The following is a 5,882-nucleotide window of genomic DNA, read 5'->3' on the forward strand; positions in this document are numbered from 1 at the left end:
ACGACCCCTGCTAGCACCACCCCTGCATGCCTATTCCATTTGAGGGTTTTCATCTTCTGTTTTCAAAGGCAGAATGTCGTTGAGTCTTGCAAACTGAATTAGGTCATCCTCTCTACCCAGGTCTTCTGAATTTTCTCCCAAGAACCGCCATTTAAGGTAGCCAAGGCCAACTCCCGCGAAAACCCGATGCCTATCCAAGTCTTTTCCTTTCAAGTCGAGCGGGAAAGGATAATAGTTAATTAGTTCTCCATGGGCATTGAATAGGATTCTATTGCCTAGCCAAGGAGCCCAAATTATTATTATTATTATTATATTATATTTTTATATTTGTTCTCAAATAAAAGGATATGTTAGGATTACATTATTATTATTATATTTTTATAAGTCTATTAAAAATCGTTGAAGACTACTTTTATTAATAAAATTCATGTAGAAGATGGAGAGAGATATCAATTTTAAAATTTTTTTAGCATTCATAAATATAAACAAATGACAAGATTTACTACTTAAATAATTAAATCAGATGTAAACACCATATTGCATTGGTCAATTGATGTTTACAAGATAGATATACATGAAAGAAATTAAATGTAATAAAACTTACAACTTAGCAATAGAATCTAATAAAATATTGCTTTCAAATGAATGATTAATCAATCTTAATCCATTAATCACTATGTTTTATTCTCTTTCCTTGTCACTATTCTAATTGTATTATAGATTTGATTATGATATCAAAATCAACATGGGAGTAGATTTTGAAAAGCCAAATACTCTAAACATCTAAAAAGTAGATAAGCTTGATGATGATGGCTTTAAGATTTAGCATTATAGTTCAATTAGGTTCAAGTTTAGTGTTCAATTAGTATTAAGGTTTTATAAGTATAAGAGTGTAGTTTAGGTTTGGGTTTAGAGTTAAGCTTCAATTTGGTTTATTATTAAGATTCAATTGTGTTTGGTGTTAGGGTTAATAAGTGATGCATTAGCAAAGTATTTCTTTTGGTTTTCTTTGAGATTCTCTATTTTGTGTTACTTATGGAAGTTGTGGAATTATTGTGTGTAGGTGGTAATGTTGTAAGGTTAAAAGATAAATGAGAGGAAGGAAGTTGGGGAGGGGGGCTTGGAACGATGGAGAAAAGAGTCTTGGCTCTGGAGAACAAAAAGTAACATGGAATTTTGAAGAAGAATTAGTAGGAGTGACATGTATTCATTGCAATAGATTGGACTGGAGGATTATGATCTGGTTTGACAAAATAGATGAATAACGACCTTTTGTCATCAATTGAAAACATAGAGGAGGCTATAGAGAGTATCAGTTTTGGAGTAGGGCAAAGAAATGGTATGAAGGAATTCCCTCATTTCATTGAGGGATTGGGTTGATTAAGAATCAGGGAAGTTGATCATTTTTTGTAAAGGATCAAGCCAAGTGATCCATGGCTTATCTAATTCTAAATAAAGAATTGTAAAAGATTATTCTAAGTTCAATTTTATGATTAACGAATGTCTCTAATATTTTTATGTTAATTTTGTTGGATTCCAATCACATTAGAAAGATTCTACATGTCATTAGACATTCCTATGGTTGTTAGTAATTTTGGTCATATTTTGAAGGTTCTTGTCATTGTTGACTAAGATAGTTGGCCATTGCATGATTAATGAGTTGTTTGCAATTGATTTTCCTAGCATATGTGTAGATAGATATAGTTAGTAGGCAATAGAAAGATTGTGAGAGTTAAGAATATAAAAGGCATGTCATCAATTTGGTATCAGAGCCTAAAAGGTAAAAGGTCTTGGAAGGGAAAGTTGGTTATGTTCATAAGATTCTAATCTGATTATTCTTATTTATTGAGGATTCCTGATTCGATTCCTCAATAAACAATTAAATGAAATCAATGGTGTATTGCATATCTAGATTTTTGGCATGAAACTACTTTCTATAATTACATTGATTCTCTTAGGTGTGCATGTTCTTTTATCAAATTCATATTAGAAGGTAATTAAAGATTTTATAGTGATTTCTCAAGGTGTATCAATATGCATTTGTTTTAACTCAATTCATTCCTATTTTATTATTATAGCTCTTATATTCCCATAGTGAGCAAATATATAGATTATTTACCTTACTGGATAGAATAAAATAGAAATAATAGTATTGCATGCTATTTTAATGGTCATGTACTTTAAGTACCAAAGCATACTCAATTCTTAGAGACTATACTTCTTATTGAGGAAAATATATTATGGTGCTAAAGACCTCAATATACAAGGTTTGTTGAGAGGGTAAATCATTGCAACTTTGATTTCAATTTCTTTGAACATGTGATTTATGGAAAACAAAACCATGTCTAGTATTATTTTAGTTCTTATATATAAATTTAAAGGTAATAGACTCAATATGTTTTGATTTAATTAGGTTTATTAATGTTCCTTCAATTTTCAAATATGTCAATTATGTTTTTTCCATTTATTATTGTAATTTAGAAGAATATTGTTGGCATATTTCTTTTATAAGTAAATATAATTTTCCTAGTCAATTTAAAGAGTTTAAGTTTCTTTTAGAGAATTATGATATTGAAAATATTATTATGATTAAGACTAATAATTGTGGTAAATTTTATCTATTAAATTATTTGAAATTCTACAAGGATCATGGATTAAAAAATAAATTAGCACTTGTTACACATTTTAGTAGAATGAATTTATTTAAATAATGAATAGGAATTTGATAGAAATGGATAGGAATAATATTAGTTGGGTTAGTATTGAATACAAATATGAGTAAATATGGGCATATTGAATTATTACTTAAATAAAAATTCTCCTACATAAAAAATTACTAATAAAAATTACTAATAAGAAACATATGAAGGTGTGATTGAGTAAAAATAGTTTAATGAGGCAATCTTTCTAGAGTTTTTATTGGGTAAAATATGATCTTCACAATAGAGAATAGGTTAAAAGTAGATAATAGAGCTATCAAATGTTCTTTTTTAAATACTATAATAATGTGAAATTATATAAGGTTTGGGAATCCCATAAGAATTTTGACAATTTAAAGTGTTCTAGAAAAGAGATTAGATTTTCTTCCTAGCAATTAAAATAATATTATTATCTACTACAATAATGTTTGATCTTAAGATGAAAATATGTATGTGAAGGTAGATATTTTCATGGTGATTTCTAGGAAGAGATTTATATATCATATTTGGATAATGACATTGAAAATCATAGAAAAATTGGTTTGTAAGTTGTTCATAAATGTTTACACAGTTTTAAGAAATTTCCAAGGAAGCATTGTTCAAAAATTCAAACCCTCACATTCCAATATTGACAATCTATAATTTGACAATTGCCAATTAACTTGGTAAATAAAAAGTTTGAATTATCCACCTAGGATTGCATATATAAAAGGAATCATTCTACAAAATGGTTACATTTTGAAAACCTAGAATTACGATATAAAAATAATGTTAAATATTTCCTTCCGTTACATGTGAATGAGAAATCAATTTTACAAAAATAAATGATATTAATTATTGAAAACAATACAAATTTATAATTTACAATAAAGATTCAAAGAAAGTAGTTTTAGATTTAGAAATTGTAAGCAAAGAATATTAATAAAAATATAGAATCATAGGTTAATAGTATGTTAAAATTTTAAAAAGAGACAAAATAAATACAACAAAAGAAATTGAATATGTCATTAAATATTAATAAAAGAATATAAAGACTTAAAAATTAGTATTATAACATTATAATTGATTGTTGAAAATGCTAAATTGCTTGAGATTAAACCCCAACCCTTGGAAAGAAAAATATTCACTATGCCCCAAATATTCATTGGCATTACACTGATGAGTCATCAGAGTCTGAAACCTCTGATGAAGATGCATTCCACTTGGGAGCTTGTAAACAGAAATCCAAAAGGATGTGTTTGATAAGGATGATTCTGACTATGCCCCCTTGGATGAGTTTGTTCCTAATTCCTACAACCCAGGCTCTGCGAAAAAACGGTAAAGCCCCAAAGCCTCCATCTTCGGATGGCAATAATAGGATATTTTAGTCAGGCTTTACCTTTGGCATGAGAAGAAAACCCCCCAGAATTATCAAAGAAGAGAGTGGCTGGAAACCTTAGTCAGGCTTTACCTTTGGCATGAAAAGAACCCCCGAATTATCAAAGAACAGAGTGGCTGGAAACCTCACTGGGATTGTTGGGATCAACAAAATCTACAATTTTTTATACATAAATATTTTTTAATAAATTTGAAAAGTTGTATGTACTAAAATATAATTCTTTCTATTTTCCATCACCTTTTTTATTCATTGTTTATCCAAATTGTGTTTAAACCTTGATGGCTTCTATGATCGTCAGCCTTGAAAATAATCCAGGAGGCCCACGATCTTTACTACACTGAAGCCTGTCATTTGAAGATGCCTGTAATACAATATAATATTATTTTTAAATTGGTAGTCACACTGGGGCATTGACTGCTTCGGTGTACCAGCCAGTGGAGCCCTAAGCAAAGAAAGCCCAAATCAGTAAACGGCAAGATCCATTTATAAATTATTTTTTGTAGATTAAAAAGGGATTGTTTGTTTTTTAAAAGGTTATAATAATTGTTGCCTTATTTTCAGGAGGAGATGTGTTAGGTGCGGCAGCTTAATCAAATTTTAAAACAATATAATGAAGAATGTTAAATAATATTGTGAGGATGAGATCACTCGGTTGATAGGTTTTAAGGTCGGGAGAGGATGACCCTGGTTTGTGGTCTCAGGATGAGGTCTCTTGTTTGTAGCCTCTCTAGTTCTAAAAAATGTTTGCCAATAAAAAAAAGATTAAAAATAATATTATTAATTATAAAGATTAAATATTCTTATATGAAATCCAATTTTTTCCTTAAATAAGAATTAATATAAGTTAAAAATATGATGATATCATAACTCCCCATGTCCACTGCTACAACAACTTCGAATGGTGCAGGATCTTTCTCGGGAGGTAATTCATCCAAGGACGCTCTGGATTCCTGCGCTAGGGCACACAACCCCCTGCCTCATGCTTGACATCCAAACCCTCATTCACCTCTTGAAAATCTTCTCAATTGTGGAGTTTTTCTTTGTATGCACATCTTCCTATGATACTTGTTGGAAAGGGGCTAAACCAAGCCACCAACATATATCCCCTCTTATACATAAGGGTGCCAAATCATAGTCTAAAGAACAATGCATGGCAAGACCAGTAAGGAAAGCTTTGTAGTCACTTCACTTATTGAAGTTAGTGATACGAATAAACCAGAAAGCATAAAGGCCCAATATGATATGAAAACACCATTGGAAAAGTGTACATATTTGGTAGAGAACGACCAAATTATAAACAGGCTTGTTTCAACAACTAAGGTCTCCTGCTGCACAGTTCAAGCTAAAATCTATGACACAGTTACTTTGGATCCAGTGATAAATCAATCTTCACCTTTCGATGAAGGCTCCCACTCTTCTAGGTTGGTAAATGCTCCTCCTCAAACTTCATCTCATCCTCTAAATGATTCTCCTAAAGTAGAAAAAGCTAATGCATGGCACACATTGCAGAAAAAGAAGAAGAATTCCAACAAAACTATGGATGTTAACAATAGAATGCTTGTTTGGTTCCACTCCAAATCTAGGGCTTGACAAGTCAGCGATGATTTGAATTGCTTGTAGCTTTATATCTTTAGCACTAGAATATGCGTTAGGAACTAGTAGGTAGTAAATTGGCTTATGGATTGTATGCAGATTCAATATCTACATAGTGGCCATGGCTAGTCATATGTGTATCTTTATTTTATTATTAATAAATTTTCTCATAATCTTGGTTGCATCTTACCGATCAAAAATATATATAAGAA

This window comes from Cryptomeria japonica, chromosome 4, assembly GCF_030272615.1.
Source record: "Cryptomeria japonica chromosome 4, Sugi_1.0, whole genome shotgun sequence".
NCBI lineage: Eukaryota > Viridiplantae > Streptophyta > Pinopsida > Cupressales > Cupressaceae > Cryptomeria > Cryptomeria japonica.